We start from the raw sequence: 27,411 nt of genomic DNA, 5'->3' as shown, positions 1-27,411 counted from the left end.
TGAATTTATCTAACTTCTCTTTAAACTCTGTTATAGTTCTAGCCTTCAGAGCCTCCTGTAGCAAGGAGTTTCACAGGTTAACTGTGCTGTGTAAAGAAGAACTTTCGCTTATTAGTTTTAAGCCTGCTACCCATTAATTTAATTTGGTGTCCTCTAGTCCTTCTATTATGGGAACTAATGAAGAACTTCTCTTTATTCGCCCTCTCCACACCACTCATGATTTTATAGACCTCTATCATATCCCCCCCTCAGTCTCCTCTTTTCTAAGCTGAAAAGTCCCCGTCTCTTTAGCCTCTCTTCATATGGGACCTGTTCCAAACCCCTAATCATTGTAGTTTCCCTTTTCTGAACCCTTTCCAAGGCCAAAATATCTTTTTTGAGGTGAGGAGACCACATCTGTACACAGTACTGAAGATGTGGGCGTACCATAGTTTGATACTCCCCCTCCTCCTTCTTCCCTGGCTTCCCCCTTCCAGCTCCCTCCTCCCAGGTTTCCCCCTCCCCGCTCCCACCGTCTCTCTTCCCCTCTTTCACCTCCTTTTTCCAGTCTCCCCAGATTTGTTAAATAAAGAGAGTTTCTGTTTTTGAACGCATGTGTCCTTTATTTTTTATATCAGAAAGGGGGGCTAGGGAAGGGTAAGAGGAAGGAGGTGAAGGAGGTATGGGGCACGAGCCCCCGATGGGGAGGACTGGGGTGGCTCTGCAGGCTCCTTGGGTGGAAGCTCTCCTGCGGGGCCTCCTGGATCCTTGCAGCCCCCCGATTGACCCTCCTCAGATGGCAGCCTGCAGAAAGTGCAGCCGGGCTGATGGCCGAGTGCTGTGATGTGCCGAGTGTGGGCATTCAGGGCACTCCAAGCCAGGACTGCTTTGCTGTCCCTCATCAAGTTAGACAAGCAAGTGGGGAACCTTGAGAACTGTCTGTCCAGGGTGGGAGTCGAGTCCCTTTAAGCACAGCCCTCGGTAGCCTGAGGCAGCAGCTCCACACCCTAAGTCCTAACCTGATGCTCTGCTGGCGCTGGTTCCGGCCAGCCTTAACTTCGGTTCAGGGTCCACTCAGTGTGGACATGCTACAGGCAGTCCCCGACTTACGCGGAACCAACTTATGTCGGATCTGCACTTACGAACGGGGCTTTTCTCGCACCGGAGCTCACGGAGAAATCTTCTCCCGGTCTCCCTTGTCTGCTGGGGGGGTCCAGCAAAGCCACTGGACCCCCCCAGCAGACCAGGGACACCCGAGCAAAGCCGCCACCTGGGCGGCTTTGCTCGTTTGCCCGGGAGCAAAGCCGCCCAGGCAGCGGGACTCCCGCCGCCTGGGCGGCTTTGCTCTTGTCCCCCTGGTATGATGGGGGGGTTCAGTGGCTTTGCTGGACCCCCCCAGCAGACCAGGGAGACAGGAGCAAAGCCGCACAGGCGGGGGGGTTCCTCCGCCTGTGCGGCTTTGCTTGGGTCTCCCTGGTCTGCTGGGGGGGGGGGAGGGGGCGCAGCTAGTGCGCTCCTCCCCCCAGCAGACCAGGCTTTTGTTGCGGGATGCCTCGGGTAGAGCAGCTGGGGTGCTGCCGGGTTGGTCCTGTGGGAACCTACCGGGCAGTGCCCCAGCTGTTCTGTCCCAGGCTCCAGATTCAGCAGCTGTTGAAACTGATCAGGCTGATTCCAGGAAGCTGGGGGCAGAGCAACTCTGCCTCCGGCTTCCTGTAGTCAGCCCCTGGTCAGTTTCAGTGGCAGCAGCTGAATCTGGAGCCAGTTCCGACTTACATACAAATTCAACTTAAGAACAAACCTATAGTCCCTGTCTTAATAACCCGGGGACTGCCTGTATTTCAATTTAGCAAAATGGTAATTCGAATTAGTTTTTAGGTCTAGATGCACTAATTCGAATTAGCTTAGTTCGTATATACTAATTCGAATTAAGTTAGTTTGAATTAGTGCTGTAGTGTAGACATACCCTCAGTGCCTAATGGCCTTAGTCAAATAGGAGGTCCCTTTTTGAGCAAATTTAATGCCTGATTCTGATTCTGCAGTTTGTTGTGCATTGGTAGACTCCAGTGCCCATTTGGAACATCTGTGGGATTGATGTCAATGAACACTCTATGTGGGCATCACAGTCCTCTTACACACAGCAAATTGCAGACTTTGAGCCATAGCCAGTCCCTGTCCTAAAGGGCTTGCACAGCTCAAATCCTCTGTTCTTTCCAAATGAGATAAAGATGGCATTATGGGGCCTACAGCACAGTAAACAGAGTAGTTCTGCTGCTATTCCAGCAGAGGGTGAACAAACACACACACACACACGCATGTGTGATGTTATGGCAATATGTTAGATTAACTGATGTTCTACTCACATGTAATATTATTTAACCTAATGTAAAATTGTTGGTTTATCTACATTTGCATGGTATATACCACTAGAGGAGAAAACCTGATAAAAAGTAATAGATGTTACAAGCATATATTCACAGAGTCAATTGTGTAAACCTTCTCCCTCCTTCCCCTCACACAGTGGCTGCTTGCTAGCTGAAGCATGCAGACAGGTAAAAACCTGGCAGGTATTCAACTGCAGGTAAATAAGCATTAGGGTGGGCTACAAAATTATTTTCTGAACCACTCAGCACACCACTAATTTGTTATTTTTTTATTGCACAGCTTTACAATCCTTTTATGTCCTGCCAATCCAACATGCCTCATCACAAAGGACCTCAGTGCAAGTTAAAACATTTCAACAGCTTTAGTGAAAATCAACCATACACATTGCAAGCCACATCATTTATTCATTTTCAGCTCCTTAATTATTTGAACTTTGAAGTTAAGTGAATTATTTTTCTATTTTCCTGCCTTGCCTAGAAGGTAAGGAGTATGTGACTGCACAAGTTTGGCATGCCAGTCTCAGAGGAAATGAGTCTACTGCAACTGTCTTATGTCAGCATTAACAAACTAGATGAAACATGTCACTATTCCAAAGTAACACTACTGGCTTCTTAGAGAGGAGGGGCAGAAAATCCATTGCAGTTCCATCCCCATTTTCATACTGGTAATCCTCCTCTACTATAAATGTGCCATAAGCTTAATTGAATGGCACCTAACCTTTTTAGGAACTCACTTTAGAAAAAAGGACTAGGCTGGGTTGAAAGTTTTCAGAGTAAAATAGGGCTTATGACTATGCAATTTTTCATGAAAAGTGTCAGCTTTCATGGAAAACTTTCTGATTTTTCTCCAATCAAAATACTGAACAGCTACTGATGTAGATGTAATCTGCCCAAGGGGTCTGGCCTGCAGAGAAGAATAGTGGCACAAGGCATCCAAACTGTAAGTATAATGTGGCACCACAGCACCGTTTCCAAAATTAAAAATCCCTCCCCAGACATCTTCTAAGAACAGCTTGCCTGCAGCATCAGGCACATTAAGCAACAGAACTAGGGGGAGGCACTAGAAAACATATTTACCCTGCAAGCACCTCAGAGCCAGGAACTCGAGGACTTATGGGCCAAAGAATGCATCAATTTCCTCTTAGTAGCATCTCTTTACAGCCTCAGGGCCTCAAAAATTTAGCAGTTCTATACTCTTATCTTGTTGGGTGAGGAGTGTTTCTGGAAAGAAGTGTGGGAAAGGGATGGATTAAGTGGGGGCTGAGATAATGGTCTCAGAGACATCAGAATGCAGGACAATGTAGCACTTTAAAGACTAACAAGATGGTTTATTAGATGATGAGCTTTCGTGGGCCAGACCCACTTCCTCAGATCAAACCTGGTTTGATCTGAGGAAGTGGGTCTGGCCCACGAAAGCTCATCATCTAATAAACCATCTTGTTAGTCTTTAAAGTGCTACATTGTCCTGCATTTTGCTTCAACTACCCCAGACTAACACGGCTACATTTCTATCACTATAGAGACATCAGAGTGATTGATCATATAATTGATTAGTGGGACTTGTCTCGAATACCTGTTGGTTGCCACTTCTGCCCTTTGAAGAACTGCAAAGGGAATAAAAGAATCCTCTTGGGTTTTGATGGACTCCTAGCCTCAGGGCAGGCAGACAACCCAGAGGACTGAGGTAATTCTGGTGGGAGGCTGTTACTCCGAAAAATATGGGGAAAATGTGTTAGTTTGGAACAAGGACCTGAAAAGCATAAGAAAATGGTATATCTGGTAATAGTTTGTACAGAAAGGAGAAAAGATATAAAAATAATTGGTAGCAGGGTCACTTTTTCTGGACTGGCTTGGAGTAGGATGATGTACAAATGTTAAAGGAGCCATTGAGTTTATGGATTTATAAACTGCTAACAATTTTTTTAAAAATTCATTGAAAAGAATTGGGACCAAGAGGTGTATTGTTAGCCTATGCATCTGCAAGACAATATCTTTACTATCATCCTCCCTCTGTGTTGTTAGTTGCATTCATTGTGGCATCTTATGTTTAAACATAAAAGGGCAGACTTGGCACACAGAGGAGGTAGGCACATAGTTGCCCTTGGAAATTTCTTCCTCAGTTAAAGAAGAAACTACACCCACTCCAATTGGAATCTGATGCAGATTGGTGTTTTAAATGCTTCAGTAAATCCAACTGTCATGGTCTACTTGCTGGTCCCGACCGTATTGTCAACAAAAACAAAACAAGGAAGGCTTTGGGGGTAATGTGTCGGCCGCGGCCGGCGGGGTGGGGTCCGGGCCCTCCCTCGCTCCCAAACCCCGGCCCAGGGCCCTAACACTAGGAGCTTGGCTCTCAGTGGAAGCAGGTGGGGCTTGCCCCTAAACTCGCCTGCTCACGGGCTTCGCGACCCTCCCTGGGCCTCATGACCCCGCCGGTGGCGGACTCAACTCTCCCCGCTCCACCCTGGCGTAAACAACTCGGGCTCCCAGCTCACTGGTTCCTCCCCAGCCCCGGTACCTGCTCCTCCGTTCCCCTCCTGCTTCCCTCCTCCCCCTCGCTGGCCCATCCAGCACCTTTTATCCTCCCCTCGGCCATTTCTCCCCATTTCCGGGTTCCCGGTGGCCATTTTGCCCGTCGCGTCGGTGACGTCAGCTGACGTCATCTCTGAGCACTGCTGTGTGCCATCTTCCCCGTCCTCGGGCCAGGCAGCTGCAGTCTTCCCCGGCCCCCGCCCGTCTCAGGGGCAGTCCGGAGGTGGGTTCCCGCGGCTGGTGGCGGGGTTGCTCCACGCCGTCACACCAACTTACACATCAGTATAAGTGTCTGTTTCTCATTCTGGTTAAATTTCTGAAAGCACCTAAGAAATGTAGGAGCCAAAGGGTCTTAGCCTCTGTAGCAAAGGAGCTTGGCCTTCTGTGGAGAATTTCAGCAAGGACGAGCCTTATGCCCTCTGATGGCAGAAACCAGGGAAGCCTCTGCCACCCCATTGTAAATGGAAGGGCAGAAGCTCTGCAGCAATAGGAAATATAAGAGACAGGTTCTATGTCTTATTCTGGGCTGAGCTGTCAGAGGAAATAGAACCATGCCAGACACTTTCAAGCTAGGAGACTGCCTCTGGGAGTGTAAGACAAGTTGAGGGCCTCTGCCAAACAGTGAAGATTGATTGCGGTGAGTGGTGACTGCCACACTGAGGGGGCCATCTGGGATCTTAGATCACCAGATGCACCCAAAGCAAAGGAGCTGTTGGGGCTACTGCTCACCGTATACCGTGAGCAGGATGAGCTGTGGATGCAGGTATGACTGAAGAGGAGTTTTGGAAGGAGCGCAGGAGAGCCTGACCACTGTCTGTCTGTGGGCCTTCTTGAACAATGGTTAGCATGGTGAATGGGATTCCTACCAACCCAGTGACAGATCCTGTCACTGAAAGGGCCCTGAGCTGAGGTGCAGTGGAGTTGGGTGGGCTCTCGCCCCCTCGGGTCCCCCGCTACCGATGCGTGTGGTGACAGTACTCCGCCTTGTCAGTGGGCTGGGTGCCTCAGCCCTGGATCCCGCACCCTAGACTGTCACTGGTCTATATGCTTGGTAGGCACAAGGACTCAGCTCACTGAGCGCATGGGCCCCATGCTAGAGAAGGGCCTGAATCCAGACAATGCTAATTTCCCACTATTGAGTCCAGTTATAGAGCTGGAAGAGCAAAGGGGCTTCTGCAAAGAATCTCATTGTGGAAGACCCCAACCCCTTTAACGTAAAGGCCTCGAGATACCCTGCTGACTACATGCCTACAGGCTCCTAAATCACATATGTATTTTTGAAAAGGTTACCCTGTATCTTCAAGCACATTTCTAATATCTATATATTTAATGCAGATTAATCAGAACCAAAACACTGAAAGCAAAACCCTGGCTCTCAGATTGCAAGTCAGATGTATTGCTAAAGTGGGGTGGATCTGAACAGTCTGAAATTTGGCTAAGTTTGGTTCTGGAATGAAGTTTGAATCCCAAATTTGAGAGCACTCCATAGAGCATTTCAGAGAGGGTGCGCATGGTTGAACTTCTCTAGTTCAGCACTCTGAAGATCTGACAGGTGCCGAACCACAGAATTTGCTGAACCACAGGAGGTCAATATTGTCTAACAGCATTACCAACACTTCCACAGCTTACTGGGCTCTTAGAAGACATTTAGGGGGTAAATTAGAACTAAATAACAGCCCAGAACACAGAGTCAGGACTGGTGGCTATAAACAAACATTATGGGACCAAGGGAAATTTGGCCACACCCATGATAAGGGGACAGCCATCTTACTAAAATCATGCTGATCAATGGATGTTGCTGGAACAGAGCACCGAACTAGAGAGGTTAAACCTGTATCTGTACATCTGGAGGGTTAGGCTAGACCAGTGGTCCCCAACCTTTTTAGGTTGTCGGGCGCCAGGGGGCGGGGACCGGGGGCGCCCCCCCATCCACGCGCCCGGGGGCGGGGCCCCACCTACCACGCGCCCGGGGGCGGGGTCCCCCCATAGCTGCGTGCCCGGGGGCAGGGCCCCCTCTAAGGGCCGCGCGCCCGGGGCCGGCGCTCCCCGCCACCCCCTCCCTCCCGCCGAGTCCCGCGCGCCCGAGGCCGGCGCTCCTTCCCCCCCACCCGCCGAGTGCCGCGCGCCCGAGGCCGGTGCTCCTGCTCCTCCCCCCCCCGCCGAGTGCCGCACGCCCGGGACCGACGCTCCCCCCCCTCCTGCCGAGTGCCGCGCGCCCAGGACCGGCGCTCCCCCCGCCGCCTCCCGACGAGTGCCGCGCGCCCGGCGCTCCCCCCGCAAGCGCCCATGCGCCATGTGCCCGGGGCCAGGCCAGCCCCGAGCACCTGGCGGGCGCATTGAAATGCCACTGCGGGCGCCATGGTGCCCGCGGGCACCGTGTTGGGGACCACTGGGCTAGACCTTGAATGAATAAGGAAAGAAAGGGAGACAGATAGGCAGTCACTTGGAGTGTCTATGAGGATGAAGAATGGGGAAAGTGAAATGGAAGATAAGGAAAGAGGGATGTTATATCAGATGGCCACTGCCACAACCCCAGAATACCAGACATTCTGGTACTCTCAGGAATGGCATGGTCCCACCCTCACTGACTTGCCATTGCATACAACACGTATGCAAGGTCATATTGATCAGAGGATGCCAGTTTGAAGAGTATACTGACTTCTCCTGACAGTGAGATCATGTGGAATGGTGTGCTCTTCAAAATGGCATCTTCCATCTGATACCAGACAAATGCATGTTCCCTTTTCTCTCAGTAATGAACAGAGGACCAAGCCATAGAAAAAGAGCGAGTAGTCCTATGGCATCAAAATATATAGAATCATCAGCTTCTGTGGGTAAAATGATGAAGTGGGTTTTACCCACAAGAGCTCATGATTCTGTATATTTTGGTTAGTCTCCAAGGTGGCACAGGACTACTCGTTTTTAAAGTTACAGACTAACACGGCTCCCCTTCTGAGATTTCATAGAAAAAGAGGACTGTCTGGCTTAAAATGGGATGAATGGCCTGCTCTTTGTGTGAGAGTATTTGGGGATAATAAGGGCTCTCGCCTGTGAGGGGGATGGAAAAAGAGTATGTGAGAAAGGAAAAGAAAAATACAAGAAGATGGGAAATCTTGAGAGGTCGTGAGACATAAGCAGGAAAGCCAGGGATGGCAAATAGAGTGCAGCAGAGAAGAACTTGTGTCAAAGGGGAAATTTATCAATTAGAAAGGAGGAAAAGTCAGAAACTTGAGGGAAAGGGATAAAAGAATAAAAAATGGATAGTATTAAAAGGGCAGACATTGCCAGCCTGGAAAAGAGGTAAGAAAAAGTTAGAAAAGATAAAAAGCACTATGGAAAGTAAATGGTATATTAGCTACGATCTGAGTGTACACCTCAACTGCTGTTTAAAGGATAGGGATGTAGAGGACTCAGTAATGGGATTTATTTATTTTTTAAATGAAAATATCAAAGTCAACGTTCTTTGTATTCCCCTTCACTTAACTCTGATGTGGGGGAAAACAATGATTATCCTAGGGCACCCATGTACCCGAGGCTGGGCATAATAGCCCAGCTATGTAAATATTTATGCAACAGAGTCTGGGAATCCAATCTTGTTGACAAGTAAATCCCTGAAATAAATTCTATTTGAGCTTAAAATGATTTACAAGTTAAAATTAATAATATAAGACTTCATAGACTCTGCAGGGAAATTCCAAGTGCACCTTAGGCTTTTCTTGTAAAAACAGACTTAGAGTTAAATAAAATAAGGCAAAGGGGTATATTACTTAGATGTAGGAAACCCCTGATATAGCAGAGTTATAGTCCTGTTGTTACATGGGTTAACTATTATATTGGTGACATTACATTGCTATCGCACCCTCACAAACATGTTCTGTTAACTTGTCATTACTTTCATCACCCAAATGTTATCCTGAAAGTTTTAATGGTGTGCTAATCCTGATTAAAAATTACAGGCAATAACACAGGCATTATCTCAAGACCTGCATTCACAGATATAATAATCATGGGGATTAGGTTAAAGTGTATCCTATATGGTAAAAATTACATGTAGGCCCAGAAAAAATGAAGCCCTACACAGGAGTATCAGGGCAATTTCATGTCAAGTTGGAAGGCTATCAGAAGAATTGTAGAGGGACCGGAAACTGTACATGATGCCTGTTGTAGCACTGACAATTTCCACTTCCTGAGAGGACTAAGGGTATGTCTACACTACCCTCCTAATTCAAACTAGGAGGGTAATGTAGGCATACCGCACTTGCAAATGAAGCCCTGGATTTGAATTTCCCGGGCTTCATTTGCATAAACTGGGCGCCGCCATTTTTAAATCCCGGCTAGTTCGAACCCCGTGCCGCGCGGCTACACGCGGCACGGAGCAGCTAGTTTGGATTAGGCTTCTAATACGAACTAGCTGTACTCCTCGTGGAATGAGGTTCTCTTGAAAAGGCTGTTTGTGCTCCTGTTGCTGTCAGTGGTTGTCTTGCCATAAGGTCCAACCTTCTTGCTGGTAAAATCTATCTTTGGGGGCTTTTTTGTGGTTTGTGACTAAAAAGTGATAACCATTTCTAGATTAAAATGTGAGGACTGCCTTGGGCAAAGGGATCCACAAACTTTTATAGCATCCCACTGAAGGCAAATAGAGTGTTATAGTCTCTTTTGAAGTCAGTGGGACTTTGTACTGGACTAAGAGTTCATTTCCAGATCCCTTTGCAGAAGACGATCCACAATTCCCATTAAGTCAAAGAACCATTAGGTCCCAGTTAGGCTAATATAATTGAGGTCAGTATCTGAACCCTGGAGAATTATGTGGACTGAATGCCTCTCAGAATCTGTCCCTTGCCATGACATCTCTCTATATAAAAACACTTTTTCTATGGGATGATAAAGTGATGTCATCACATCACTCTGCCTCCTACAGGCTCCACCCTCACATGGCTCCCTACTCCGGACACTGTTCAGGGACGAGCAAAACTGCCTGGCAGCCCAGCCTGGGCAGATTCCACCTCTCAAGGGTTCTGCCTGCTCAGCCATGGCCACAGCCTTTTGAATGGCCTGTCCCCTGGTCCAGGGGCTGCTTCGGCTGGTGTGAGGCCTGGGATGTAGCCCAGTTGCACCAGGAATGGAGGCAGGCTCCCATGCCCCAGGGCGCCACGACGTGCACCAGAGCCACTTGCTTGTGTTGCTGCTGTTCTTGGTGCTCATGGGCTGCTGGGCCAGCAGGCTCAGGAGTAGTGCCTGGTGCAGGGCGAGGGGCCTTGCATCCTCGGCTGCCTGCCACTCTATCCTCTATCATGCCCCAAGCCCAGCACTGAGCTGCCCCAGTGAGACCCAAGCCCAGCTTGTCTTCCAAGCCCAGAATCCACCTCATGGGAGCAGCAGGAGGCTGTGCCTGGAACCAGAATGGGGCCCGAAGAGCAATAAGTGCCCCCCTCCTCCCGGCCAAACCCTTGTCCCCTCCTCAGAGGCGTAGCAAGGGGGTTATGCACCCAGGGGCAAAGGCAAAATTTGCACACACACCCCAAATCATTTGTTACTACCTGTGGGACTTTACACATTCCAATCTGTGCTGGGAGGGGATCATACAAACAGGGTTTGGCTTGGACCCTTCGTGCTGCCCCCGTCCAGTCAAAGTGCAGAATTTGCCGGGGAGTTTGGGAAGCGGGAATTTGGGAAGTGGGAGCTTGCAGCCTGCAAGGCGAGCGGGGCCCAGCTGTTTGGGGAGACAATGAATTGCACCCACGTGGGCGGCCGAGGCCGGAGAATTGCTTGAGCTCCGTGCGGGGGCAGCACACTGTGTGCATCCAGTGTGTCCACGCCAAGCCTGGCAGCACAACGGTGGCTAGTGGGAAGTTTGGGACCTGGGGCTGACGAAGGAGGCTGATGAGGACAGGCTGCAAAGGGACCAGGCTTAAAACTGCCGTGTAGGTCCTGGGTGGCATTATGTTGCGAGTAGCTGCAGCAGCGTAGCTGGAGTGGGAGACGGTCTCTGTAGAGCACTGAGCAATGTCCCCAGTTTTGCTCGTGTTTTTAAGCAGAGGGATGGGATATGTAGCAGGGCTCAGGACGGGGTTCTGGTGTCAGGAGGCGGGTTGGGTCGGGGGAGCACGGGGGGAGTTAAGGAGTCAGGCAGGGGGTTGGATTCGGGGGCGGGCTTAGGGATGGGGGTGAGAGTGAGGGGTCAGGGATGGCGGTATGAGGTAAAGGGCTCATGGCAGGGCACTGGAAGGTAGGAATAGCTTACCGAGGCTGGCCAGTGGTTAGTGTGTGGTGGATCCTTATGGGGTACGGGACTCTAGGAGTTGGCCCTGGTTTCCATCTACTCCTCTCCAGCTAGTGGAGAGGCCTTGCTCTAGGGGTTGGCCCTCACCTGCAACTGCCCTGGCAGCTTTTGGGGGTTTCATAGCTCCTGGGTCTGCCTGGCCTGCAGCTGCACCCCAGCCTCCAGTCGGACCGTGAAAGGGTGGAAGTCGGAGTCAGCCTTGAACTCCAGCTGCCATCCCTCCATCCTCCAAATTCAGGGTCACTATGGTAGGGCTGCTCCGATTTTGCACAGAAGCTGTCAGCATAAAAAGAAGCCGGGTCTCACTGCCTCACCCAGGCTGCGCTACAGAGGCTATTTACAGGCAGCTAAATTGGCACCCCCCTAGTATGGCACCCGGGGGTAACTGCCTGCCCTTGTTCCCCCCTCGCTATGCTTTTGCCCCTCCTCTGTTCCTGTCCCCTCCTCTGTGTCCAGACACGCTATCCCCATCCTGCTCCTGCTCTCTCCCCCCAGTCAAACAACCTGCCCCCAGTTTGCTCTCGCACCCCACCTCCTGCCTGGATCCTGCACCCCCATCCTTATCCCACTCCTGGCAGCCCTGTCCCATGCATCCAATCCCTCATTTTTGGCCCCACCCCAGAGCCTAGAGGTCCCACAAACCCTGGAACACCAGAAGAGTTAACCTGGCCTGAGGCCTTGGACCTCAGTCATCTTCCCAATCCTGGAGTGAGGTGTTTCATTTGGTGGCCACATCAGTGAGGGTTGGGGGGTTTTGGAGGGGCTTTTTTCCCCTTTTCAGTTGTGTGGTCCCCAACTGATTTTTCCGTGGGTCAGTGGCCCCTGACCCAAAAAAGGTTTCCCACCTCTGCCATCAATAAAGACAATGTGGCAACCTTTTTATGTTGGACATAATATTTTACTTTACTTAAAATGAAGCCTGGCCAACAAGACCCCAGTTGGGGCACAGCCCCCATCTGGCCACAGCATTTTGTCCCCGGCCCCAGTCCTGGGGCAGGCCTCATGGTCCAGTCCCCATCTGGTCGCTGAAAGGGTTGGTGGTAGCCCCCCTCCTGCTGCAGCGTGAGTAGCAGGAGAGTTCACAATCCGGCTGTGGTGGACAGAGGGGGAGTTGGCAAGCATAAATATAGTGCTTTTTAAGAAACCTGACTGTTGGAGACATTTCAGAATAGTTCCTGATTTTTTTCGTGTGTCCTACAAAACTATGTACATGCAAGCTAAAACAAACTTTGATATATAATCAGTAATTTATTCTTTTGACCCAGAGGCTTAATTGCTTTAATTCTTTCCTGAATTGGAAGGCCAGGTAAGCATGCTGGATCACATCCATATAGAAATGACATATGTACTGTAGGCTCACAATAAGACGTTGTGACTTCTTATTTGCAGATATCCTGTTTTTCACCCGATTCACAAAGAAAACTCAGTGCTCGAGGGAACTGCTAACTGGGATGTGCTGGAATGGACTAAGACAAATTTAACTAAAGCCAAGAATGCCCCTGGTTTGGCTCTGAAATGTATGCTAAGCAGCCAAGGACATTTGGAAGGCCAACTCCAAGCAGTATGGTTCACTATGGTACTTTACAAAATGCAGTAATAATTACATAACATGAATTGTATTTAACACAAATTGTATTACAGTCTGTTATGTCTTCATGCCTTGATTCATGTAAAAGAAAATCTGGTGTCTAGTTACAAGAAAAGATGATAGTACATTAATGTGTGGAACAAAATATACATTCTTTAATGGAGTTAATTTAAATTCCATGTCATTGGCTGCTTGTCTTATAGTCAGAATTGATTGCATGGCTCTAGTTTGCACTGGTCAGGATGTGGGAAGACCAGAGTCCAATATACAGATTTACTTAAGGAAGTTATGGTGACATGAAGAGACAACTTTTGAAATAATAAATGTATACTGCATTGTGTACAGAAACTAGGTTGGAGAAAAATGATAAAAATGTATCTATTTGACACAAGCTACTCTATTGGCCTTTGGAATATTCAGGAGCAGACCAAATTTTCCGCAGATGATCATTAATTTATTTGTGTTCCAGCATAACCCACAGAGTGCTAGGTACTGTGGCCCACCTCAAGGGTAACAGCAGTCCCATTCCCAAAGAGAATGTATTCTTTGTTAGATCTTATTTACCAAATATATTTTAAAATATATCTTTTATATGGACTGACTACAGATTCAGATGTTGAGATGAGATGTCAACTTGTGGTTGTGACACAAGTCACATGGAGCTAAAAGATATTTATCCCCATTTTAAGGCCTCTTTAGAGTGGCATCTGTGTGTGTGAATCTCACACATGAGAGACCTATAAATGTATGCTTTCTGTTCACTGGCTAAGTACATAGGCATTTCTGACATGAATACTTGCATATGGAAAACTTACATTTAGTTTATACATGGAAGCCCCTTGTCAAGACTGATCACCAAGCTACCTTTCTTCTTTAGGTCTTTCTAAAAGCTGACTTCCATTGTGTTACCTATGACATCAATGTTTTCTTATTATTGTAATCCTCTTCCCTTCCTTCCTTTTTAATCACTATCATTTGTTGTGTCATGTCTGAATTAAATGCCAAGGTTTTATGATAGGGTGCCTGTTTCCATGTCTCTTTTTCTGTGCAGTGCCACAATGTCCCTTTATATTAAAAGTCAAAATAAATAAATATGTTTGGTCAAAAATTTTCAGAGAAACTTTGTGAGGGAAAAGTTGTCTGGGGAAATTTTCAATCTTCCCTCTGCAAGATTAGAAAAGCTAGAAGTGTTCATTTTTGGCCAAACCCCCAAATTTCCCAGTTTTCAGTTTGTTGATGACAAGACACGATTTTCCAACAGTAAGTTCAGTTCAGCTACAATAACTGTGCACTAAGGGTGTGTCTAGACTACAGAGTTTTGTCGACAAAAGTGGACTTTTGTCGACAAAACTATACCTGCGTCTACACTTCCGCTGAGTTCTGTTGACATAACGTCGACAGAACTCAGCAGTTTTGTCGACGCTGGTAAACCTCATTTTACGAGGCATAACGCCTTTTGTCGACAGAGTTCTGTCGACAGAAGGTGTTATTGCATATAGGGTTGTGTCTAGACTACAGGGTTTTGTCGAAAAAGCAGCTTGCTTTGTCGACAGAACTGAATGTAGTCTAGACGCTCTTTGTCGACAGAAGCTTTGTCGACAGTATCTGTCGACAAAACTTCTGTCAACAAAACCCTGTAGTCTAGACGTACCCTAACAGTCACAAATATGTTTTTACAACTTCCATTGAATAAGTAATTTCATCTGTAAAGTCTCATTGCTCAGACATTCACAGAAAACAAAATCTATAAAAGGATATGTGCAGAGCCTAAACAAATCCTTATGAGCAGGAGAACATATACCTGTATTAGCAAAATATTCTTTACCCACCAGTATCAAAAAGTTTACAAAAACCTCACACACAGTCATGTACAAGGAATCAGAGTCCTTACTATCAAAACAAGGTGTGACTCAAAGGAACATGAATGCCAGGAGGGTAGTCTAGCCAAGAATTCTTTTCCTCTGTTTGCTAACCCTGCATGGTCCATGCTGGCCTGCATGAAAACAAGGACAAAGATCATAGGATAAGAGGAGAACTTGTCATCACAGACTCAGTGGTGAAAAATAGATAATGCAGATAAATAATCTGAAGTTTGAGACAAAATTAGAAAGGAAAGACAGGAAATAGTATTTTCCTTAAATAAAATCTTGAAGTCACACCACTGTGCAGGGGAACAGGACAAAGCAACAGAAACAGGGCAAGTTTGAGCTTCAATGTACAGTCTCTTAATTAGTATCTTAGCACTATCTATAGGATGTGGGTTTTCAAAAGGGCTCAGCATTGACCTAGCTCTGCTTTACCACTAATGTCAATGGGAACGGACGTAGCCTTGAATGCTTTTGAAAAATCACATCCTTAAGATGCAATTTTATATCTTTGGAAGTTTCCTTTAATTCTGTTATGTGCAGTAGCAAGCCCCCAAGCATAAAGTTCCCTTAAGCGTTGGACCTAAACTTTGCAGCTTGTACACATCTCTAGTTAGAATATGTACATGATAAACTGAAATAACTCTGAAAAGCAGGTGCTGACTTGGAAGCAAAAAATGAATAATGCATAACCTGGTTCAGAATCCTGTCAGCATAGTCACTATTTATAGAGGATAATGCCTATGAGACCTTAAGACTTATTTTCATAGATGATGTAAGCCCCATTTACTTTCAGTGGGAGTTAAGGGCCTAACCTGCTTAGGTACTTTTGAAAATCCCATGAGGTACCTATAGGATATTTAGGCATTTACAAATCTGGCTCTCTCACTTCTGAAAATTGTATTTAAACTCCTAAATCCCCTAGGCACTTTTGAAAATTTTAGTCAGTATATACAATTCTGACTGTGAAAATGTGTAGAATTCTTGGTGCTCATCCAAGGTCAGATGTAAGCAGACTGTAATGTAGGTACACAGGAAGGCAGCTTAAGGACATTGCCCCTCATGTGCAAGGGCCAGACACGTATCAGTATCTGTGGTTAAGGAAAACAGTGCTTGCTCTTTCTGAGATCCCCATTTTGGCTATATCACGTTAACAGGGGGTTGCTCTTAGCTAAAGGCCATACCTAAGTACTAGGCTCTGGACTTACCTGTGATGTACAAAGCACTTGGCAGTCTCTATACACCTGAGATACTTGAGGTGACCTTCAGGTTACCCCTGCGTTGATTACAATAATCTGCCCTGTACCTCTACATTTCAAATCCTGATTGAGAATTTTTTTTTGTATTTTCCACAGATAAATTTTACTAATTGTGCCAGCAGGCAGCAATCTGAGGAAGCCCAGGGAACTGCAATACAGTTTGCCACCATATTGCCCAGTGCATTAAAAATATCCATGTAATATCTCCAGTTATTCTAAGTGTTACATCTCCAGGAAAGGCATAACAGCCTGACCTCATTAAGTGTACTACTACAATACTGTAGATGGCATTATTCAGAGCACCGCAATTTGAAACCATTGAAGACTCTAACAAGCATGTAGAATTCTCCATTAACTTGCCAAATAATTGCCATGTTCTTTGATCTGACTGAATTTACTAAATTTACAAAAAGGGACACGTACTATAGCATGTTCATTTTTCTTACCTTTTAGGAATTACAAAGTTAATCATTGGGTGGGGGTGCCCTCCCCTCTCTCACATCCAGGAATGCCCCAGCATCTTGCCTCCCACCCTCCCAGGAGCCCTTTAGAGAGGACTGAGAAAGGGATGAACACCCCTCACCCCCATTCATACTGGTACATTTCTGGCTGTTCTACTTTGTCAGGGAGCAAGGAGAAAGTACAAATTTTACAGCATTCCTCATTCTGGCTGGGGAGTACAAGGGGCAGATTAACCTGGACCTGCCCCAGTTGGAGGACATGCATCCCTCCCCTGGCTGTGCTTTCTGGAGCTGGAGACAGGTGCTTCTCAGCTGCTGTGATGAGAGTGGGCTGAGTTAGTCCTCTCTCCCTGGGGAAGCCTGCATACTGAACCCCTCATCCTCAGTTCCTCTTCAGAGCACTGTTTTAAATGAAGATGTACATTTTCATTTTATTTTTCAAAACCCAAAAATTAACGGAGTTAAGGAACCAAGCAACACGGGGTAAATCTTCTTCTTAGTAAATATCTGTAATGCCAGAAAATATGGCACAGCTTTCTTTTGGCAATCAAATCCTCGATGACAATAATTATGAGGTGACAATAAATCCCAAACAAATTAGATTAAGTTTGGCTTTTTTGTAATATATAACTTCCTGGTGGAGATGGGGGTGGTTAATCTGTGGTAATCAATCACAGAGCACTCTTTGGCCATAACTGCTGTGACCCTGTTCTTCCTGCATGAATATATATATATATATATGTTTAATGCTATGATGATCCTAAATAATGTGACATTCTGCATAAACTCAGGTTAAAATAAAACCTAATAAAACCCGTTGACAGCTGAAAATAGACACTTTGAATGTATTGAAGGTGCTTAAAATCTAACTCAAAATGTGTAGTTTATATCCTATACAGCCCCACTAACATCTATGGGGATGCACAGGCTATAAATCACTATAAGATTCAGACCCAAAATGGTTCTAGCTATTAGTGGTCTCTTAGCATATATTTGATAAGTGCAGATCTATCAGTGGTAACTATAGGCCTCACATGTCACATAGTACATTACATGAGGAAGGGCTTATAATGATTTTGACTACTCATATGCTCAGGGTGGAGCTTCTAGAGAGTAGAATTTAATCATTGGTATACAATAAAGCCATATTATCTCCTACTGTATGCATTGTGAATTAGGGAGGAAGGGGGATAAATTGGTAAATACCAGCCAAAACTGAGAGAAGTGAAACCACATATACCTCAACCCCATTTCCCTAAGTCATTGCAGTTGAACCTTAGTGGGTTTATAGAGCCAAAGAATTTCATGGCACCACCTTTGGGCAAAACTATAATCTCTACAGGCTGATTTTAGTAGGAGTGTGATATTGTGTGTAACCTACCCAGGTAAAGAAAGAGTTAACTGAAGTGAGAAAACAATTAGTCCTCCCAGTTGCATGTGAAGGGTGACCAGGACCCATTTAGAATTAGGCTTAGATGAGGAGGAGATACCTGGCTGAACTGAGGTTGAGTCCCAGCTGCGAGAAGCAAGGCTGACTAATAGAGAATGGATTTTAGAGTGTAGGCATGAGAAGAGTAGGGTTTAGGAGTCTCTTTAGGAAAAGGAGCTCTGATAAAGGATGTAGGAAGTCACTTGGGTGGAATAGGCATCCATGGTGAGCTGTGAGAAAAAGATAAGATGTTTGAGACCCAGCAGTTGGGTTTTGTAGGAAAGATCATAGAGTCATAGACTCAGAGAAAACTTTGGAGAGCCACATGAGGGCTGAGTCTAGGGAGAAAGCTCTGTGTGGTGTTGCTCAATAAAAGAGCCACAAACAACTCTGCAGAGCCAGGAATGAGTGGAGATTTTTGAGAGGAGTGAACGAGAAAGTGGTTAGAGAAAAGAGCTTAAAAGCAGGTTAAGATAGGGAGTGGATGCTGCTAGGAGTCTAAGTCTGGAAGTGGACTTCAGCTGCTTGGACTGGAATCCAGAGGAGAGGGCAGGTCTGTGCTACTTGTCTGGAAATGAGGAAGGTGGAGTAAAAGCCCCCTGAGATAAAGACCTTTTGGCTGAAGGCCTGGCCTAGGGTCATTGAGCTACTCCTTTGTGGGACTCTGACCCCTTTGAAGGGATGGGACCCTTTGTAACCTGGCTGGAGGTCCATGACTTGAGAGGAAGCAGATCCCTGCTGGGCCTGAGTGGCTGTCCATATAGCATGCCTGAGGAAGAGAGACTGCTATGTTACATCTCACCATGAGATTTGCAACAGCTGTCACTGTGTTTTTTACAAGGTTAATTTGATGAATGACCAAATTAAATCTTGCTCCGGGCTTCAGGGAGGAGGTAGGATTGCACACAAGCAGGAATGCTCAACTATTTGTAACTTGATGACTTATTGCATCTTTTTATCGGGGACAACAGGACTAGACTTTCCATGCAAATATGCTAAGCTTGGCAGGATTTGCATGCATGTAGTTGGTTACCTGCAGGTAGCATGTGTGCGGTCCCCTCCCAAGGGGAGGAAGAATCAGGAATTTTGCATGAGGCTTGTATATTTTTTGAAAGTTTCCCAAAGTAGCTTTGTTTCTCTTATTGCTGTTGCTTGTTTCTATGGAGGTGATGTCATGCCTAGGTATTTAATTCATATCCATGTTTTGGATCTATACGTTTCTTGATTGCCTATGGGAATGAATCTACAGTGTAGATTACTAAAAGTATTGTGAATAAAGGATAACTCTAGAAAATCCTGGATTATCTCAACTCTGGGCTCACAAATGTCTGGTTTGTTTGAGTCATATGCTCTTTGGAGCATATTTTGCATATTGTTCATTATCAGACAAATTAGCAGTTCTGCTCAATGAGTGATAAATAAGTTGTATGTAATAGACATCTAATGGCCACATAATGTTCATGAAGCTTTAGAAAATAGAAATAACAGGTATCTACCGTGCAATTACAAGATACTTATTCGCCATGTAAGCACTCTGCCAGAACATCTTGATTATCACCATCTAATTGTATGCAGCAAATAAAGAGTTATCTTGTGCTGCAAAGCAACCACAGAGAGAGAGAGAGAGAGAGAGAGAGAGAGAGAGGGTGAAAAGTCTGCTTTCATATCAGATGTGATCTGTTATATAAACAGAAGATTGGCCATTTTGAAAACATCATGTGCTCTATTCTTTCCTCTCCCCTCATTTTCCATTGACTTGCTTCACCATGCTTAAGCAGTCAGGGGTGTCACTGCATTGTTCAGATTTGGGTAGCCCTGAAGAAATGGGTCCTAGTCATGGATATAGATCCAGATTGTGGGGGTGATATTCCCAAAACACAGCCTGCATTTCTATGTACTCCCACTTGTTTGTGCAGATCATTGTATTTACATGCACACAACTCCACTGATTTGTAAATCAAATACATGCAAATTTTATACATGAAGACTGGGATTTTTTGAATGACCCAGGAGTTAGGGAACCAAATCCTGTCAAAGATCAGTGGGGACTGGGTTCCTAATATCCTCAGGGTCTTCTGAAAATTCTAGCCACAAATACTGCCCCTTCTGTACTAGACAGAGAGCCTGCAAGCCTCTTCTGTACTAGACAGAGAGCCTGCAAAAACTGTGCCTTTGTAAGTAGGAGACTGAGACCCCTTGAAAATGTACTTCCACATATTGCATGGAAACCCAGTCTGTTTACTCTTTTAGTGAAGAAGGCAAAACGGAAAGTAAATAAAGAGACTCCGTGTGAGGATGGCCTTTTCTCAGTGCAAAACTCTTAAGGACAGATTCCTGCTTTAAACAAATGGCCACCGTGGGGCAGAAGGATGGGGAGGATTCATACTGCAGTGAGAGGCAGTGGGTGAGATCAAAGGTAGTAGTCATGGCAGAGAGGAGGCAGCATAGCTTGGAGTGGTAGTTCTGCTTCCACTTGCAGGGTGCAGTATGCAGTCCTAGTCTGATCAGCTAGGTAGGCTGGTGCACAGAGAGTGGTATCCAGTGCAAGAACTGGGGAAAATCCTTTGCCTTCTCCTTCTCCTCTTGCATTTTTACACCTGGTTGAATCCCTAGGTGAGGATCTGGCCCTCCCTCTGTGGCCATTCCCACCTCAGTGATTAACAGGCTGATGTGTGGTTGTATTTTTCTGGATTTCATATTTCAGAATGCCAGAATCTGACAGTGTCTTAACCAGTGTTTATACCCACCTGCACCAAGTCTGAAGTATATCAAGCTGCTGTAGTTCCTGTATTTAATTTCCCATTAGCACATTTATCTGGCTCAGGTCTGGGTCCTGCTGTTGTGGGTGTTCAAGAGTCAGGGTTGGAGAGTAAGGAGGGGCTCTGGGCAGGGGGCTCTGTGGAGATGGGGGGGGGTAGGGAGAGCAAAGCCTCTCCCCTCAGATTTGTACCAGAGCTGCTTGTTCTTCCTCTTCCTGTCTCTGTCAGGAACACGAGCAAAGTGCACAGTTCATATGCCCCCGGCACTCTCCAGGAATGCAGCAAACTGTGCACTTTACTCTTGATCCCTGATGAAGGGGAATATGCAGCAATGTTCCTCATACAAATCTGGGGAGAAGCTTCAGCATCACCCTACACTCTCTAAAGGGCACATGAGGTAGGGAGGCTTGGGGCTGGGCCACTTTCACCTGCCTGGTGATTCTGCCTCTGTTCTGTGTGGGTACGTCTACACTAGCCCCCTAGATCGATCTAGGGAGGCTATGAGGTCGACTGGAATTGCAAATCAAGCCCGGGATTGAAATATCCCGCGCTTGATTTGCATGTTCCCGGCTGGTCACCATTTTAGAAATTGACTAGCCCGAAGTAACTGCCCATGTCTACATGCGGCAGTGAAACGGGATTCCGGAATAAAGCCCCTAAATCGAATTAGGTGGTATTCCTCGTGGAATTGCAGGAGGAGCAATGGTAGTTCAAATTAAGAGTGTTAATTTGAACCACCTAGCCCGTGCCGCGGGTAGCCGCGGGCAGGTAGTTCGAGCTACCAGGCATTTAAAAATGGCGGCGCCCGGGAACATGCAAATGAAGCCCGGGCTATTTAAATCCCTGGCTTCATTTGCAAGTTCAAATGACTACGTTAGTTACCCTAGTTCGAACTAGGGTGGCTAGTGTAGCCATACCATTAGGGAGTTGTGTAGGTGTTACGCTGCTTCTCAAATTCATCCTTCTGTGTGGGGCACAGGCAACATTAATTCACAGGTAAGGCCTATTTTGATGGTACAAAAGGGCTTCTTCGCTGATGTATCTAACAGATTCAAGATTTGGTAAACAAGGAAAACAGCAAATATACCCAATAAAGGCAAAATTCCAGCTTTCCTATACATTTAATGAAATTTAGACCTACCATCTATTGTGCATTCCTTCCCTCCTCCACCTCCCCGCCCCCATCAGGATTACAGAGCATTCTGCCTACTATTTATAACCAGGAACTGAAAGTTTAAAGTTGACAGTGAAAAAGCAGCTTTTTGTCCTGTTTTTTCCCAGTCTCGAGCCAAAGCAATTTTCCATAGAAGTCTCCTAAATAATGCTATGTGCTATGGCTTTGGTTTTTAAAATGATCAACTCCCCAGCACTCCAATGCTGTACTCCCAAACTGACTTTATCTATTGCTGTCAGCTGATATGATGAAAATTCACTGCTATCACATTCTTGCTAACTTCTGCTTACCCTCAGCTGAAACACTAAAACTTGCTTATCAATCTGAGTGTTTGAAGGCAACACTTAAGATGTTGAACTTCTTAACAGGCTGCAGAAGAAGGAAACTAGAATTATACCAATATCTTCTCCAATTCACTTGCCATTGCAGTAGCATTTTACAATTCAGCCTCTGCTGCTGCGGATCCAGAAACACTGTCTTTATGGTTGGAAGAATTTTTATACTGCCTCTGTGTGTGTATGTATGTGTGTGTGTCCGTGTCCCACACACATGTACATTATCATCTTGATAATCAGAAATCTCTTAAGCCTTCTGAATAACTAATATATAGTTTCTATTCATAGACCTTTAAGACCAGAAGGGGACTATTCTGAACATCTAGTCTGACTTCATGCATAAACCTGGACTCTCCTCCAGTAATTCCTGTGTTAGATCTAATAACACCTGGTTGAACTAGAGAACAGCTTAGCGAGACATTCAGTCTTGATTTAAAGATTGCAATGAACTGTGAGAACAGGTTTTCTTTAATTATGCACCTAATTTTTTCACATGATTATTTTATATAGTCCATCCAGATGACCAAATAGGATAACATTTTTAATATATCTGTTCAGAAAAAGCAAGATGAAAAATGAGATACATGTTCTCTACAATAATATAGGTGCCGTTATAAGCTAGACAATAAATGATCAATTTGGACAATAGCAGGGAAAAATTAAATACTGTGGTGCAGCAAGATCCATTTGTTATCTGAGCATAGGTAGAATGGTGTGCAGGAATATCCGCTTTCTTGGACCTTGATTTGTTTGTCTTCATGTACTTTTATGGCACATGAATGAGGGAATGCCACCTTTTCGGGTGGTGGTGTGTGTGAAGAAGAGGAAATCGTACATAAGAACGGCCATAATGGGTCAGACCAAAGGTCCATCTACCCCAGTAGCCTGTCTGCTGACAGTGGCCAGCACCAGGTGCCCCAGAGAGGGTGGACCAAAGACAATGATCAAGCGATTTGTCTCCTGCCATCCTTCTCCAGCCTCTGACAAACAGAGGCCAGGGACACCATTTCTATCCCTTGGCTAATAGCCTTTTATGGACCTAATCTCCATGAAATTATCTAGCTTCTCCTTAAACTCTGTAATAGTCCTAGACTTCACAGCCTCCTATGGCAAGGAGTTCCACAGGTTGGCTACATGCTGTGTGAAGAAGAACTTTCTTTTATTAGTTTTAAACCTGCTACCCATTAATTTCATTTGGTGTCCTCTAGTTCTTCTGTTTAGGGAACTAATAAATAACTTTTCTTTATTCGTCCTCTCCACACCACTCATGATTTTATATACCTCTATCATATCCCCCCTCAGTCTCCTCTTTTCTAAACTGATAAGTCCCAGTCGCTTTAATCTCTCTTCATATGGGACCTGTTCCAAACCCCTAATCATTTTAGTTGCCCTTTTCTGAACCCTTTCCAAGACCAAAACATCTATTTTGAGATGAGGAGATCACATCTGTACATAGTATTCAAGATGTGGGCGTACCATAGTTTTATACAGGGGCAGTAAGATATTCTGGGTCTTATTTTGTATCCCTTTCTTAATAATTCCTAGCATCCTATTTGCCTTTTTGACTGCCGCTGCACACTGTGTGGAAGTTTTCAGAGAACTTTTCGGGTGGGGGGGTGAAGAAGAGGAAATCTCTTCTCTGGCTTTTGTTGTTGCTACTTTTAAAGTGGCTGCTGTTTGAATACAGTTCAGGCATGTTACACAGTTAACAGGGGAGAGTGAGAGAAGAGGGTGGGATTGCAGGTAAGGCAGCTGAAGACTGAGACATGGAATTTATTATATGGTTTCACAACTCATTATGGATATTCTCCAACATGTGTATGTACCATTCCCTCCCACAGAACTCTAAAAGAATATTGGAAAGCTGCAGCTACAAGCATGTACTGTCCACACTGACCTTTGTTCCAATGATGGGCCAGTGTTTTTGAGCTGTGACCTTTCTGATTAACTGTTTATGAAAACTTAAATATATTATGGACATTTGAGAGGAGACAAGTATAACAAAAGCTTCCCCTCAACCTCACCCCCAAAGTTCCTTCATATTAAGACGTCCTCTAAAATGCTCTAGAAATTTGAACCAGTTGCTACAGGCCTGTAAAATCCCTGAGGCTGAAATCAAGTTATGAACAAACACCTCATTACTCCTGTAGTGAATCCAGTTTGATGCATTCAAACCCTATATTTAGCTGCTAGCTGCCATGTCTGGAGAAGAATAACAGGTTCTGCATTCTCTGTGATAGTTCATCCATCAGCAGCAAGACACTTAATGAGGCAGGGGGAAAAAAGCTTGACTGGATGTAAGCTGGGGATTTAAGCTAGAAAAATGTTACGTCTCTTCCTAACAAACATTTGTTACTTTTGATTCTGGTGTCAGTTACAATAGGTTTACATTGGTGTAACTTCACTGACTTGAGGAGTATCCTGTCCATACTCATGCTTGTCACAGACTGATATGAAAGCGATTGGGCCTTTCTTAGCGCTTACAGCGTTCTATCACAGAAATTAATTGCAACCACTATTGGAAGTAGGACAAGTCCTTTGAATGTAATTCACTCACAGAGCTCTGTCTCTCCACTTGCATGGACCTACTTCCGTATGGTGTCTGGTTTCCCTGCCCTCTAGCAGTTTATGAAAACTGATTGTTAAAATTGCTCAACTGCAAAGAAATCTGAGTTGGGAAGCTATTTTGAGACCTTTCACGTGGTTTCCCCTTTTGAAGAAAGCCTTTTCCTTCTTGGTGTGTGACCACTGGAGTCTATCTGGCAAGATGCGCAACAGCTGAATGAAAGGGGGAAACTTAGTAGCGATGGCAGGAGTGATGCCTGCCCCTTTTAAGAGGGTTATAGAGGCAGCAGTGGTCACAGGTGTCCCCTTTAGTCAATGGGTGCTGCAGTTATGTTCCTACATTCATCCCTCTCACCATTTCCTAGTCCTCTTCTGGATTGGCCAGTAGCCCACTCCCTCTGGCCCTTCAGCATGCCCTTCTGCTGCCAAAGGGGTATGTTTAAACTTGGCTGTTGGGTACATAATTTGGCTCAGTGTATTTTAAAGTAGAAAAATGAGTTGAACTGAAACTAGGAAACTGTAACAGGGCAGCTGCCCTGTACTGGCCCCTTAAGAGCCAAACCTCAGCCTGGAGCAGGCCCGGGGAGTTCAGCCCAGCTGGGCGGCGTTGGCCAATTAAGGCCCAGCTGGGGGCTATAAAAGGGCAGGGCTGCTTCAGCCAAGGCAGTGTGAGCCTGGCTGCCGAGGGAGCAGGACGCTCTCTGGGGCTAGGGCAGGGCTAGAGAGTCAGGCTGGGCCAGGACGCTTGGACAGCCAGCCTGCTAGGCCTGCGGCAAGAGTGTGAGCCTGGCTGCCGAGGGAGCAGGACGCTCTCTGGAGCTAGGGCAGGGCTAGAGAGTTAGGCTGGGCCAGGGTGCTCGGACAGCCAACCGGCCAGCCTGCTAGGCCTGCGGACAGGCCTGCTGGAGAGACACCAAACCCCCGGAAGGGGGGCTCAGAGCGAGTGACTTGGGCACGGCCGGAGGGCAGTGTAGCGAAGAGAGCAACGCGACCAGAAGATTCCAGAGGGGAAACGCCACGTGAGCGGAGGCCTGTGCGGGCGGAATGGACTGATTCTGGGGACAGACAACGGACCCCCGCTACGGTGGTGAGTGACCCCCTCACAGAAACCTTTTGCCCTTCAGCAGCAGTATGACCTCTGGGTAATAGTGCACAATTTATTGCTTTCCTGTGTTTGGTACTATAGTAATATCGGTTTCATATAGATTAATACTTGTCTGTGGTTGATACTTGACTGTGGTTGAATCATCATCATTTTGGGGGTTTTGGTTTTTTTGATGATGCAACCTTATCTCTTTTGAAGTAAACATTTCTTTCTCTCTCTCTCTTTTTTTTTTTTTTTTAATCTTTCAACAACTCATATATATAGAACGTCTTGTCTTGACTATTTAGAATAGCCCTTGACCCACAACATTTTAAGTTGATGATGTACTAATAAATATCTTCTCCCTTATTTTTGTTTTCTTTGGGAAACACAAACCATTCCGTGGATAAATGGAGATTTCCACTCTAGCCTGTTTCTCTGCTTTTACAAGTGGTAAAATGAGTTTTATTTTTGCTTTTTTAGAAAAGAAAGGTTTGAAAGATAAGGTGGCTGCATTGCAACAGACTGTTCCAAAAATGATAAAATTTGAAAAATAACAGGCTTGTTTCAGGGCCATGCAATCAAAATAGTTCTTGTGCTGGAGATATAAAAAGAGACTATGCACAACATTCCTGAAATAATTTATGCTTAGTTCACGTTTAAAGCCATAGATATAATGGTATATTATGTGTGCTCCTGGCTTTGTGTTTTTAAATCAAGAAAATGAGCTCATCTTTTGCTCTCCCCACAGATCCCTCATTTCCTTAATACTGTCCACTCTGATCTACTCTTACGCTATGCTCCAGGACAGACTGCCTTTTATATCAGAAAGCTTTATATTTTTTTAGATCACATTTTTATGATAAGTAATAGAGCTTAGCACTCTAAAGCTTCAGTCCCCAGCTGCTTTCATGTTATTGTTGTGCTCTGTTGATCCTGGACTAGCTTTGTAAGGGTGGTTCACTGGTATAAGTACCCCAAACCATGTCCATAGTCTGCTCTTACTTGTAATAACTACATAGGATTCCTGAAGGGACACTGGCAACCAGGCATTCCTGAGATACAAGTCTCTGCCACATTCTCTTCCCTCCTTTTTCTCACTATAGGGAAGAAAATTGGCATGGAAGGTAATACATGGGGCGCTCCATAGAGTGGGGTGACTTACATAAAAGATAATCAAGTTACCTTCATCCCCACGCCATAAAATAACCAAAGCCAGAGATTCAATTAGATCCAAAGGGTACCCTGCCACACTCAGTCATACTAATTTCTGCCTAAAAAGCAGCATGATGGGTTTTGCAGTGTACCTTGAAAAGCATTGGGCCAAAAGTACCCACCTGAGTTATGATGCCCACAATCTTTTAGGCACTGCCCAAATAAATAAAACTCTGACCCTGAGCACTCCGAGTCCAAGAAGATGATCTCTAAATGAATTTTGACTGCTGCATTAAGGGTACATCTACGGAGCCATGTAGATTTGTTGTTTTGGCAAAGTCAAATGATTTAAATGATCGCGGCTTCATTTAAATTTACATGGCTGCCGCGCTGAGCTGATCAGCTGTTTGTCCGCTCAGCGCGCTAGTCTGGATGCTCCCCTGCCGACATCAAAGCCCTTTGTCGGCAGCCCCGGTAAACCTCATCCCACGAGGAATAATGGGGCTGCCGACAAAGGGTTTTGATGTCGGCAGGGGAGCGTCCAGACTAGCGCGCTGAACTGACA

At 45.8% G+C, this 27,411-nt stretch overlaps 1 long non-coding RNA gene across 2 annotated transcripts in view; it reads left to right on the top strand.

Moving 5' to 3' along the window:
* Positions 1 to 1,516: 1,516 nt before the first annotated feature.
* The window catches only part of LOC142828050 (uncharacterized), a 284,155-nt gene continuing 258,260 nt past the window's right edge, over positions 1,517 to 27,411 (top strand). For both annotated transcript variants that reach the window (XR_012902978.2, XR_012902977.2), the window contains exons 1-2: positions 1,517 to 3,300; positions 12,562 to 25,694. This is a non-coding gene — a long non-coding RNA (uncharacterized LOC142828050). The remainder of the gene's footprint in view (positions 3,301 to 12,561; positions 25,695 to 27,411) is intronic.

This window comes from Pelodiscus sinensis, chromosome 3 (genome assembly GCF_052426305.1).
Source record: "Pelodiscus sinensis isolate ZL-2025 chromosome 3, ASM5242630v1, whole genome shotgun sequence".
Lineage (NCBI taxonomy): Eukaryota > Metazoa > Chordata > Testudines > Trionychidae > Pelodiscus > Pelodiscus sinensis.
Note: the sequence above shows the minus strand (reverse complement) of the source record. Positions and strands in the feature narration are given on the sequence as shown.